Source organism: Dendrobates tinctorius, unplaced genomic scaffold (genome assembly GCF_039654945.1).
Source record: "Dendrobates tinctorius isolate UK_male_01 unplaced genomic scaffold, ASM3965494v1 ptg000007l, whole genome shotgun sequence".
In the NCBI taxonomy this organism is placed as follows: Eukaryota; Metazoa; Chordata; class Amphibia; order Anura; family Dendrobatidae; genus Dendrobates; species Dendrobates tinctorius.
In genome coordinates this window covers 40,607,597-40,621,712 of record NW_027361675.1, presented here as the reverse complement: position 1 = coordinate 40,621,712, position 14,116 = coordinate 40,607,597, and the positions used below count along the sequence as shown (strand labels likewise).

Genomic DNA, 14,116 nt, shown 5'->3' with positions numbered 1-14,116 from the left:
GCAGGCACAGCGGCCCGCGGGCAGGCACGGGCAGGCACAGCGGCCCGCGGGCAGGCACGGGCAGGCACAGCGGCCCGCGGGCAGGCACGGGCAGGCACAGCGGCCCGCGGGCAGGCACAGCGGCCCGCGGGCAGGCACGGGCAGGCACAGCGGCCCGCAGACTGGCACATTATACTGCCTGTGATAAGTTTCCCCAGTATGAGGTCAATATTGGCACCCGCTATATACTGACATAGGGTTACCACTGGAGAATGTTCAGAGTTACAGAAGCAGCTCACAGTAATACCAAATCTCAGCGCCCCCACTTGTGTGCGCCCCTAGGCACATGCCCAGGTGTCCTGCCTGACACTGCCCTGCACCCCAGTGGAATACCTCCCACAGACACCACGGTGCACACACAGAGCTGCACCCTACCTGCTTACCACCTACCTGTTCAATCTGGCAGCAGCCGGTGCTAGGACCCTGCAGACACGTGATGAAGACTCAAGGGCTCGCGTCTCCTTGACAACAAGCGCCAACACCGCACTTTACCGTAAAGCACAAACACCACACGACTTACCGGTTCGAGTCTTCTCAACGGCGCCAACAGGTAAGAAGAACAACGGGCTGTGCACCCCGGCTTGACACCGCACACACGTCAGCTGACTCTGACGCTGCCCACTGTGCCGGAACAAGGAGTGTGGGGGTGTCCGAGAATAACCGGTTATAAAATAACAAGCTTTAAGTCATGGCTATAGGAATATTCATCTAAAAAAAATTAAAAAAATACGAAAAATCATATCAACATGAAAAAGAAAGCAAAGTTCTCTGTAATAGTTAAAGAATATGAGGCGTACGGAATGTGAGCCTCCCCTCTTATGAAGCTGTGCGGTTTGGTACGCTCCTGGCACCGCCCACTTCGTTGGCCAGCCGCACCAGCGCTCGGAGAGCCTGTAGGGGAGGGTGAGCTTGTGGAATGGGGGCGGTGCTAGTGAGTGACGTCACGGTAGGAGAAGTTGGGCAGAGGTGAGGGTTTTTGTTAAAGGGGCAGTGAGTAATCGGGCGGAGGCTGCGTGCAATCGTCTGCAATGGCAAAGTTAACCCTTCATTGTAGTAGTGAAACAATGTTGCGGGATGCAGAGATGAACAGGAGACAGAACAAGTTTAACAATTTAATTTAACAGAGTATAAACTCCTCGCAGGGAGATTGATGGTTAAAGAGTTAATGCAAGAAACAAAACAGAGGGTAAAGGATGCAGAACAGCAGCAGTCCAATTGTCAAAGCTTATCATGCTCCTTATGATCCTCCTCGGCTGATCCCGCAGGGGTTGCAGCGCCGGCAACGACCAGGGAATTCTTCACAGATCGGGTCCTTTAAACGACGGTCGGTCTCCGGTACCTTCCGCTGAGCCCCCAGTCCATTACGGTAACTTGTGCTGCCAAAGTAAATAGGGCTGCAGTCCTTCCAGACACAATCGTGGGCTGAAGTGCAGCAACTGATGAGGTACGCCGTGTGTGCTTGTCCGGCACCCAGCTTTCTACGATGCTGAAGTTGGTTTCTTATTCGTTCAGTTTCTTATTCGGGCTGAAGTTGGTTTCTTATTCGTTCAGTTTCTTATTCGGGCTGAAGTTGGTTTCTTATTCGGCAGTTTCTTATTCGGCTAGCTTCGTCAGCTTTCTCCCTTTCACATGTGTGCGATACTCACAGTCCCGGTGAGCATGGACTCTCTAATGGCTCCGCTGCAGACGGCGTGAGCCGGCAGGCACGACTGGTCGCAGCGCCGGTGCTCAGAGGACGGAGCACCCTGCTGGTTCACACCAAAACTACTGCCACACGCGCTTTTGCTTTTATCCGGCCCCTCCTACCCAGGTCATGAGGTTGGTTCGGTCCCTCATTGCTTCTCCAAGGCAAAATGGGAGGCAGCCTCAACAGTTACGGTCCTGGCTCGGTATAGGAACCCGCAGCCCGGTCCATCTCCTTACACCTTCCCTCCTTCCCTGGTTGCACCTTATCTGCCTCCACCAGAGAAGATGGGGTAGGTTTGAGAAGGGCGGCAGAGACAGTAGCTCCCAGACAACAGTCTTTACAAGACTGGTCCCAACTCACTACCTCTCTGGATCGCCAGTCTATGACTGGATTGTGTCTCTTCAGCCAGGGAAGGCCTAAGATGATGGGAGTTGTCATCCCCTCCAAGACGTAGCACAACAGGGACTCTTCATGAAGAGTCCCTATACGCAGGTTAATATTGTTTACGACTTGAGTCAAAATCCTGTGGCTGAGAGGAACAGAGTCAATCGCATGAATGGAAATGGATCTCACTAGCGTGCTACCGATCAGACCGTGGGTCTGAACAAAGCGAGAATCCACCAGTTTGACTCCAGCTCCACTATCCACAAGAACCGGTACTGCCTTAGTCTCCCTACCAGCCACCACCTCAGCAGAAATGGAAAACTGAGACGTGAATTTGGAGGAAATTAACGCACCCTGGTTGCCTCCCTCCATATGACCAGGGGAACGCAGCTTTGGTGATGAAGTACCAACTTTGGCGCAAGATGGGCAGACAATAATGTAATGATCTGTATGACCACAGTAGAAACATGCCCCCCATCCCACGGCGAACCACAGGCAACCCAGTTTGAGAAGAGACTCCTCCATAGAAAGAACAACAGGGGGTAGATTCGGTGTATGTCTCTCCCTGAGGTACCTATCCACACAGATTGCAAGGGCCATGGCGGCTTCCAACAACCCAGGAGTAGCATACTGCACCAAAGTAGCCTAAAGCCTAGCTGACAGACCCTGACAAAACTGGTTCCTAAGAGTAGGGTCATTCCACTGCATGCCAGTGGCCTTCTCCAAAACTCTGAGCAGTACTCCTCAGCCGACCGGCCCCCCGCTTGATCACACGAAGTCTAGACTCAGCCAGGGAGACGCCATTAGGGTCCCCATAAACCAGTGCCAATGCCGCAAAAAACTCATCCACCGACCGCAAAGATGGTGAATCGGTAGACAGGGAGAAGGCCCAGGATTGGGGATCACCCTTGAGAAAGGAGACTATAATCCCTACATGCTGTTTCTCACTCCCTGAAGAACAAGGGCGAAGTCTGAAATATAACTTACAGGTTTCCCTAAAGACCAAAAATGTATCCCTCCCTCCAAAGAACCTGTCAGGGAGAGATATCTTGGGTTCGGTTTGAGGCAAGACATGAGCCGAGACCATGAACTCAGACACCTGCTGAAGCTGCTTTACCACCTGAGACTGCAGCTCCGTTAACTCATCCGTGAGGGTCTGGACCAGGCGAGCCAAAGCCTCTGCTTGTGCCATAGGTTCATTGGAAGAATGGTACGATTGGTAATAATATCACGACCCACAAGGGTCGTTACAGCGGATGGCACAACAAACACCAACAACGGGATAGGAAAAGGTGAAGGAAGGCCCTAATAGTAGGGAACAAGGGATGGGACATCTAACTCAGCCTGTGCCTATCCCTAAGCTCCCCTAACGCCCATTGTGAGTCCCTCCCTCCACCGCCATTACGTGCCTGGTCCCTAGCTCACTAAACCCTGACTCGTGCACTGGCCGGCAAGGACTCTAACATCACCACTGCAGATAGTACAAGCACAGGGGATAGTGACAAGAGCAAAACACAAGGTAAATAAACAAGCAACTTAGCGCCAAGCTCCGCTGCCATGCTCCACACAGCAAAGGATATGGAAACAGCACCCCTAACTCCACCGAAGTAGCAGATTCAGCACTGACACCAGAGAGCTGCAACTCCTCCGCTGGTCTACATAGAAAACTCTATTACCAACAGTCAGCTGATGTGTCATGTGACTAAAGGATGGTGGGAGTGGTCACCACCCACATCAGCTGACCAGCAACTCAGCAGCTTCCAGCAAGGACAACTGACATTAACCCTTGCTGGCCTGAAAGCAAAAAACAACGTTTAAATTAAGAACCAGAGCTGTCATGAATCCAAAAATGGATCGTGGCAGAAAAACTGTATAGCTTGCATGCCAGCATCAGAAAGTAGCATTCCACATTAGGTTTGATAGGAGATGGGTAGGGAATAATACAACCAAGTAAAGCAATGTAATAAAAAGGATATTACTGCTAGCGCTTTAGAAGGGAACATGCTAATTTGAAAGTGAAGATCTAAGTGTGGCTCAGAAATAGAGAAAAAAAACTATTAGGGTAAGTTCACACAGGGCGTTTTTGCCTCCTTTTTAATGCTATTTTTCAGCTGCTTTTTTCATTAGCCGCAAAGCCTATGAGATTTCAGACATCTCATACACCCAGATTGTTTTTTTTTGTGATCAGGATTTTGTACTGTGCAGCATTTTTTACACATAGAGCATGTCACTTCTTTCAGCGTTTTTGCAGTGTTTTTCACACATTGACTTGAATAGATGTTGAAAAAAAATGCTGCAAATACGCTGGTTGACTTTTCTTGCAGCGTATTTGCTACAGAAAAGTCAAGGACAGCCGGATGTGACATCACTCGGCTCTGCTACATCTAAACGGCAGGCTGAATGATGATTCCATACAGTTGTCATCCAGAAGAGCGGACCAGAACCCCATTCACTGGAATGAATGGGGTTCGGGTCAATACAATACAGTGTTTGACACGCTGTCATATGCATGACAGAGCGTCAAACACCGCTTCTGATCGGGTAAATCCTCCCCGCTGGTCAGAGAGCCGCGGTTCCCACGCTGTCAAAAGACAGCAGGAGCACTCAGCTGTGATCGGAGGTATGAAGTTTACCCGCGGTCACTGGTGTCAAATGATGGGACTACAGCTCCCATCATCTGAAACGTACAGCCGCTAATTGCAGTGAGAGCAGGAGTGGCGGATGGGGTATTCATCTGCCGCTCCTGCGCTGTATATAAAACAAAATGTTGTGGGATCCCCCTTAATTTTTGATCCAACCACACTCAAATTACAGCTGGGGGCTGCAACCCTCAGCTGTCAGCTTCAGCAAGGTTTGTTCTCAAGAATGGAGAGGTCCCCACGCTGTTTTTTTAAATTATTTAAAAATAAATTAAAATTATTTATATATATATATATATATATATATGTGTGTCTCAATGACATGTGTATATATATATATATATATGTATTCTATCTGTATATATCTATTCTTTCTTTTCTATTTTAATCTGTCATTGGTATCCATTATATGTCCATTTTGCAAGCCTCCGACAAAATCTCACCAGATGGATGTCAAACGGATGCTTAAATGCGACAAAATCGCATCCTTGCATGAAAATCGGATGTCAGACGGATCACTGTTCATGAAACATTTGTGCGATTGTGGTCCGTCAAAATCGGACCAATTTTTTAGACATTGTGTGTGACTCCAGCCTAAGAGAAATAATCGCCCCAAGACAAACACAGAGCTGAAGGAGTTATGCATGGGAACCCAATAATAGAACTATTTCTTTAGGGGATGTTTCCTTTTATGCCACAATCTGATCCTCCGTTTGATCAAAATAGATGTATAGGAACGCAAATTGTTGTGAGCTCATTTTCCCCTTCACCGTCGATGTCTGATGAACTCCCTCTTCTGGTGAAGGAAGGTAGTGAGGCTGATTACCAAACACCTGATCTGGTAGATGATGACTGGGTAACAGGAAATTCTGACTGGATATAAGGCAGCCGACGCCCTTCTGAGTCGCTGGTGATTTCTCTGCTGGATTCTTGGAGACCAGTCTGATTCCTGCTTCCCAAAGATAAGTTTTTGCTCTGCTATTGAACTTATTAGTTTTGTTTTGTTTACCTTGTTTTTTGGAGTTCAGCCATCCCCGGTCGGGGGTGTGCTGAGTTCCATTTTTGTCTCTGATCAGTTTGTCTCTTTGCTCTGTCTTCAGAATTTACCTGAGTGCTGATATAGTCTTTTTGAAGTCCTAGCAACTTCAGGGCCTGTTTTTCCTATCAGACGGTTGGGACATTTTTTGGTAGGGTTTTTTACAGATTGCAGACAGCAGCTTTTCTATCCTGTCCATTTTAGTTAGCTTGGGCCCCATCGTTTGCTCAACCTATCTTTCTATCTGTGTTAGTGTTTTCATCTTGCTTCACCGTCATTATATGTTGGGGGCTGTCTATTGCTTTGGGGTCTGCTCTGGGGCAGTTTAGATTTCCCCTTTCTTTCTTTAGGCCTATTTAGTTCTCCGGCTGTGATCGAAGGGTCTAGGGCATCGTAGGAACCCCCCACGGCTACTGTTAGCTGTTGTGGATAGGATCAGGGGTCTGCAATCCGATAGCTACCAACCTCTCCGGTTTTCTGGACTTAGCTTGTATTTTTGTTTTTTCCTCCTTCGGTGACTCATTCATAACAGCAAATATTCTAAGGCTTAAGCTTATGAAAAGTCATCAATTCAGAGAAAATTAGCTGTTCACCACTAGAGTTGAGCAAATTTGTTCAGGTCCCTGCTTATTCAACAAGCAGCGGGAACTCGAATGCAAGGAGCGCGCCTGATAATCAGCTGATCGACGCCGCAGCTGCATCTGTCGCGACTGTGTGAGAAGTCACGACACATGCATGGAGAGGCTGTGTATTGCTCTCTCCATGCATGTGCTGTGACACAGTTGCGATACATGCAGCTGCGGCGTCGATCAGCTGACCAGTGGGAGCGCTCCATGTATCCGGATTCTCGCTGTAGTTTATTCGATAAGTGCTATAGCTTGCCGAATGAGCGGGGACAAATTAGCTCAACTCTAGTCACCATGTGTTACCATAATCCTCGACTGGCTGTAAAATATTCTGTATAAGAAACTACAGTCATAGTAGTATGCAGTACCAAATACTGTTATGATGATCCATAGATAATAAAATACTTTAACTTTTACACCAATCTGAGCCTGTAGATCATTGGCTTTATTCACACTGCTATACTGAAAGCTCCATGTGAGAGCTGTATGTTTAGCTGTAAAAATTATGATGACGTTTTTCTTGAGGAATGCAGGAAAACTTTTGCCAAATACATTTTGGGGAGGCCTTCTTTTTCTCGCATTACAGATTTTAAAATCATTTTTGGCATTCATCTCTCACAAGGAGTCATGATAGAGCCAAGTTATTGTGGTAGTTATATTAGGGATAACTTTTATTCATTTTATTGTTTAGTAAAACTCCATTGGGAAGATGTGTAAATTCACATACACTGTATAGTGCCCCAGTCTCTCTCTGATGTGAGTGACGAGAGTGTGAGTGCATGATCCATGTTCATGAATTTTAACCCGTTCACTACATGCGCCGTACATGTTGAGTGCATGTCGTGTCATGAGCCCACATATTTTTCGGCACATGTCAGCTGTTTTTGTTTTGTTAACAGCTGTTAAGCCATTAAATGCCGCTGTCAATCTCTGACAGCGGCATTTAATGTGATCGCGCCGGAAGAGCATCACTAATCCCGCCCATCAGTGACCCTGTCACATGATCACGGGTCACCGATGGGTCGACATGACAACCAGAGGTCTCCAGCAGACCTCTATGGTTGTTATAGACAGATTGCTATGAGCGCCGCCCGCTGGTCGGTGCTCATAGCAGGTGAGCATTTCTGCTACACACAGGCAATGTGATGATTGGGTTATCGCAGCTTCTAGTCTCCCATGGAGAATATTAAAGCAAGTGAAAAGTAAAAGAAATGTTTTCAAACTATTAAAAAAATATAAAAGTTCAAATCACCCCCCATTCGCCTCATTCACAATAAAACAATTAAAAAAATAAAATATACACATATTTGGTATCACCGTGTTCAGAATCTCCTGATCTATCAAGATATAAAAAGAATTAATCCAATCGGTAAATGGTGTAGCAGAAAAAAAAGTAAAAACACCATAATTACATTTTTTTGGTCACCGCAATATTGCAGTAAAATGCAGTAATCAAAAGATTGTATCCACACCAAAATGGTGTCATTAAAAACATCACGAAAAATGGAGACGCTGCGAATCTCGGAAAATGACACAATTTTTTTTTTTTTAACAAACTTTGGATTTTTTTTCACCATTTAAATAAAAAACAGTCTATACATGTTTGGTATCACTGAACTCATAATGACCTGGAGAATCATAATATCAGGTCAGTTTTAGCATTTGGTGAACATGGTAAAAAAATTTAAAAAAAACACTTTTTTGGCAATTTCACCGCACTTGGAATTTTTTTTCCATTTTTGAGTACACAACACGGTAAAACCAATCATGTCTTTCAAGAGTAAAACTTGTCCCGCAAAAAACAAACCCTCACATGGCCATATTGACGGAAAAATAAAAAAGTTATGGTTGTAGCAAGAAGGGGAGCGAAATGAAAAAAAGGAAAAAGGGCTGCGGCGTGAAGGGGTTAATGAACTCAGCCATACGTTGTTATACATTGCAGGATTTCATAAGTATTGTTAAAAGTATTGCAATGTATTTTACTGTATGTGCAATTCCCATACTAAGTTAAAAAAAATAATCAAATTTTTCCAATAAAAAGTCATTTTTTATTTGCTAAGTTTTAGCAGAAAAGGTCATTTCATTTTGAAGATGTTAACCATCAGGGGCGGACTAGGCCGGGTGGCAGAGAGGCAAATGCCCCCCCCGGGCCGCTCCCCCAGCACCTGTAAAGTAAATTGTGCGCGGCCGTGCCCTCTGTACTGCGACGCGGCCGGCAGCAGACAGCCACCCGCGTCACAGTATATTACGCCGTGGCCGGGAGCTGTGCGCGGCCATCACCTTGACGGCTTCACAGCTCCTGCTCCCGCCCGCTGTACTTCCGGGTCAGGTGTCGGGCGTGCGCAATGACGCCATCGCGCACGCGCCAACACGTCCCGGCCGACGCTTGAAGCAGAGAGACGGGCCGGCTGTGAGGTAAGTATGGGAAACTCTCTTTTTTCTTTATAAAATGAATTCAATTGATGAGGGGGTGCGGGGGCTGTACATGATGACGGGGGGTGAGTGGGGCTGTACATGATGAAGGGGGGTGAGTGGGACTGTACATGATGAAGAGGGGGAGTGGGGCCACACATGATGAAGTGGGGGATAAGGGGGACTGCACAGGATGAATTAGGGGTAAGTGGGACTGCACATGATGAATTGGAGGGTAAGGGGAACTGCACATGATGAATTGGGGGTAACGGAGACTGCACATGATGAATTGGTGGGTAAGGGGGACTGCACATGATGAATTGGTGGGTAAGGGGGACTGCACATGATGATGTGGGGGTAAGAGTGACTGCACATGATGATGGGGGAGTGGGGCTGCACATGACGTGGGGGGTAAGGGGGACTGCACATGATGAAATGGAAGGGGGATAAGGGGCTGCAAATGAAGGGGCACTGCAGATGAAGTGAGGGGGAGATAGGGGACTGCAATGGATGAAGTAAGGGGACTTCAAGTTAAAGTGGGGGGCTGCAAATGATGAAGTGGGGGAGAGGACAGGGGCTGCAAATTATAAATTCAGTGTGAGTGACGGGGCACAGCAAATGAAGATGGGGGTGAGGAGAGCAAATGATGAATTGAAGGTGGGGTGTTATGATTGGGTCACCGAGGAGAAGAGCAAGACCAAGCTAAGCCACAGAAAACCAGAGAGGTTGGTAACTAAGCGGATTGCAGACCCCTGATTCTATCCATACAACTAGCAGTAGCCGTGGAGCGTACCTACGATGATCCTAGATGCCTCGACCCAGCCAGAGAACTAAATAAGCCTAAAGCAAGAAAGGGGAAATCTAAACTGCCCCAGAGCAGACCCCAAAGGAATAGATAGCCCCCAAACATATTGTCGGTGAGACAAGATGAAAACACAAACTCAGGTAAATAGGAAAATAGACTGGGCAAACGATGGGGCCCCCACTAACTAGACAGGACAGGAAAGGCTCTGTCTGCAATCCCGAAAAAACCCTGGAAAAAATGCCCAACACGTCTGATAGAAAAATACTGAAGTCACTAGACTTCGCCCACTATATCAGCACTCTGGTATATTCTGAAAGCAGAGCAAAAAGAGGCCAATCTAATAAGGGACAAAAACAAACTGGCTGACCACACAAAACTGAAATAGACAAAACCAGATCAAATGTGAACAATAGCAAAAGAACACTTAGCTGAGCATGCAGGGACTGAGCTGGAAACTAAGACCTCAGGAGGCAGGAAAAAATCACCAGCAGGGATAGAGGGAGTCGGCTGTCTTAAATCCAGTCAGAAACTCCAGATCTCCAGTCATCCTCCTCATTATCAGGTGGCAGGCCTCTGTTAATTAGATCAGCTCCATTACCTCCAGTAACCACCAGAGGGAGCCCGGAAAGAGAACTTGCGACCCCTCTGGCAATATAACCAGCTCCACTACCTTCACTAGTAACCAGAGTTAGGCCAGAAAGCGAATGCACAACAGTACCCCCCCTTGAGGAGTGGTCACTGAACCCTCATCCACGCCACGAGACCGATCAGGATGGACCCGGTGAAAAGCACAAACCAATCTATCGGCATGAATGTCAGAAGCAGAGACCCAAGAATTATCCTCCTGGCCATAACCCTTCCATTTGACCAAGTACTGGAGTCTCCGTCTAGCCAAACGAGAATCCAATATTTTCTCTACCTCATATTCCACATTGCCTTTAACCAATACAGGGTCAGGAGGCACCGTCATAGGAACTACTGGCTCCACAAACCTCTTCAACAGAGATTTATGAAACACGTTATGGATCTTAAACATAACTGGAAGAGCCAATCGAAAAGAAACAGGATTAAGAATCTCCAAAATCTTATAAGGTCCAATGAATCTTGGCTTGAACTTTGGAGACGCAACCTTCATAGGAATATTCTTTGACGACAACCAAACCATATCACCCACCGGGGACCAATGGTCCTATGCCGGTTGGAAAACCGTTGGGCTTTTTCCTGAGAGAGGGACAACTTGTCCACCACTTGGTCCCAAATCTGCTGCATTCTCTCTACCACAGAGTCCACACTTGGGCAGGTCGAAGATTCCACTTGCTCTGAAGAAAATTGAGGATGAAACCCAAAGTTACAGAAAAAGGGTGACATCAAAGTGGCAGAACTAGCTATATTGTTTAGCGCAAATTCGGCCAAGGGCAAAAATGAGACCCAGTCATCCTGATCAGCAGATATAAAACATCTTATATAGGACTCCAAAGTCTGGTTTGTTCTCTCAGTCTGCCCATTGGTCTGAGGATGAAATGCAGAGGAGAAAGATAACTGAATTCCCAGTTTGGAACAAAAAGCTCTCCAAAATCTGGAAACAAAATGGACTCCTCTGTCCGACACAATGTTCTCAGGAATCCCATGCAACCGAACCACCTGTTGTAAAAACAAGGGCACCAACTCTGAAGAAGATGGCAACTTTGGGAGTGGTACAAGATGGATCATCTTAGAAAATCTATCACAAATCACTTAGATAACAGTCATTCTCTGAGAGACAGGAAGATCAGAAATAAAATCCATTGAGATATGGGTCCATGGCCTCTTGGGCACCGGCAGGGGCATCAACAACCCACTAGAATGAGAACAGGGTTTAGACCGAGAACAAGTCCCACAGGACTGCACAAAATTCCTGACATCACGAGATAAGGCAGGCCACCAAAAAGACTGACTCACCAAATCTCTGGTACCAAAAATACCTGGATGACCAGCCAACGCGGAGCAATGAATTTCAGACATTACTCTCTTCCTCCACTGGTCAGGAACATACAATTTTCCCATAGGGCAACGTTCAGGTTTATCCTCCTGAAATTCCTCCAGGGCACATCTCAAATCGGGTGAGATGGCGGAAAGAACTACCCCCTCATTTAGAATGGTAGTAGGCTTGGTCACAATAAGAGAATCCGCAAAGAAACTCCTAGAAAGGGCGTCTGCCTTAACATTCTTAGTGCCCGGAAGAAAAGAGACCACAAAATTAAAAAGCGTGAAAAACAAGGGCCACCTAGCCTGTCTAGGATTCAAGCATTTGGCTGATTCAAGATAAATCAAATTCTTGTGGTCGGTGAGGACCACAACTTGATGTCTAGCTCCCTCCAACCAATGTCTCCACTCTTCAAATGCCCATTTCATGGCCAGCAATTCCCGATTCCCCACGTCATAGTTACGTCCAGATGGGGAGAATTTTCGAGAAAAGAAGGCACAGGGATTCATTTTAGAAGCCACCGGATCTTTTTGGGACAAAACGGCTCCTGCACCAATCTCAGAAGCATCTACCTCCACCTGAAATGGGAGTGAGACATCAGGTTGCCGTAGAACCGGAGCAGAAGTGAATTTCCGCTTAAGCTCCTGAAATGCCGAGACTGCCTCTGGAGACCAATTCACCACATCAGTGCCCTTTTTGGTCAAATCAGTCAATGGTTTGACAATACCAGAAAAATCACTTATAAATTTATGATAGACATTAGCAAAACCCAAAAACTTCTGGAGAGTCTTCAAAGAAGTGGGCTGAACCCAATCATAAATGGCTTGTACCTTGACCGGGTCAATTTCAATAGCTTACGGGGACAAAATAAATCCCAAAAATGAAATCCTCTGTACACCAAAGAGGCACTTCGATCCCTTGACATTCAGGAAATTTTCCCTCAAAATCCGGAACACAGTCCGGACATGTTCCACATGAGAATCACAATCACTGGAAAAGATCAAAATATCATCCAGATAAAGGATCAAAAACTTATCCACAAAGTCCCGGAAAATATCGTTCATAAAAGACTGGAAGACAGAAGGGGCATTAATGAGCCCAAAAGGCATCACCAGGTACTCAAAATGTCCCTCCGGAGTATTAAACGCCGTCTTCCATTCATCCCCGTGCTTGATGCGAATAAGATTATATGCCCCCCTGAGGTCAAGCTTGGTAATCCAGCAGGCAATTTTAACTCTGGAAAATAAATCAGAAATCAGGGGTAACAGGTACTGATATTTAACAGTTATTTTGTTAAGGGAATGATAGTCAATATAAGGCCTTAATGAACCTTCTTTCTTGGCCACAAAAAAAAAAACCGAGCACCTAAAGGTGAAGAGGATGGTCTAATATGACCCTTCTCCAACGACTCCTTGATATAAGATCGCATAGCATCATGTTCGGGTACCGATAAGTTGAAAAGCCGACCCTTGGGAAATTTACACCCGGGCATTAACTCAATTGCACAGTCATAACTCCTATGAGGAGGCAAAGACGCAGACTTACTCTCACTAAATACATCAGAAAAATCAGCCAAATAATCAGGAATATCATGAGACTGGGGAGAGGTGGAGAAAGCAGGAGTGTCACTAAGAACACACTGACAACCCCAACTCACCACAGACACAGATTTCCAATCCAAAACAGGATTATGAGTTTGCAACCAGGGAAAACCCAGAACAATAGTATCATGCAAATTGTGCAACACCAAAAATTTACAATTTTCTTGGTGGTCCGGGACGACATTATCACCTGGGTCCAAAACTGGGGTTTATTCTCCACCAAAGGAGTAGCATCAATACCCCTCAAAGGGATAGGAGTCCGCAGGGGTATCATGGGAAAACCACAACGTTTAGCAAAGTCTAAATCCATCAGATTCAAAGCTGCTCCTGAATCTACAAAAGCCTTACCTTCACTAGTAACCAGAAGTAGGCCAGAAAGCGAATTCACAACAGTGTGGGCTGTGGAGAGCAAATGATCTAGGGGGAGAACAAATAATGAATTTTGAGAGTGGGGGAGTAAATGATGTATTGAATGTGGGGTAGAGCAGTTGATAATGAATAGAGGGTGGGAGAGAAAGACATGACAATGAATTGAGGTGGGAGGTGCATGGAAATATAATGAATCGGGATTAGGATTAGAGTTGGAGGTACATAGTGGGGGGCGTTGAGGATGAAGTGCCTGGTAATGAATTAGGGAAAAAATACAGGTGCTAATTAATTTATATTATTATAATATTATATTCAGTATTCAAATGTGTAGTATAGAAGAAAGGGAAAAAGTGAGGAATGTGCTCTGGAAGTGGTGCTCTTGGTAAGTGTGTTATTTTTTGCAGAGACAAGTCCTGGCTGGATGAAGTGATGGCGGTCTGTGCGGGATGAAAAAGAAAAGTAAAGATGAAGGACTTCAGCTAGAGACATCACTGGTGAGTCAGTGTGTTAATGTGCACTGACACTATACACTGTCTACTATATACAGAACTCCTG

The 14,116-nt window shown here is 46.1% G+C and overlaps 1 protein-coding gene and 1 long non-coding RNA gene across 3 annotated transcripts in view; one reads left to right on the top strand and one right to left on the bottom strand.

Moving 5' to 3' along the window:
* The window catches only part of POR (cytochrome p450 oxidoreductase), a 77,815-nt gene extending 77,002 nt beyond the window's left edge, over positions 1-813 (bottom strand). Inside the window, exon 1 of one of the 2 annotated variants that reach the window (XM_073573822.1) lies at positions 560-813. The gene's annotated coding sequence lies outside the window, so the exon portion shown is untranslated. The other variant, XM_073573826.1, reaches the window with a different exon arrangement.
* Positions 814-1,262: 449 nt separating this feature from the next.
* LOC141085893 (uncharacterized) overlaps positions 1,263-14,116 on the top strand; it is a 29,417-nt gene continuing 16,563 nt past the window's right edge. Inside the window, exon 1 of the long non-coding RNA XR_012231435.1 lies at positions 1,263-1,483. This is a non-coding gene — a long non-coding RNA (uncharacterized lncRNA). The remainder of the gene's footprint in view (positions 1,484-14,116) is intronic.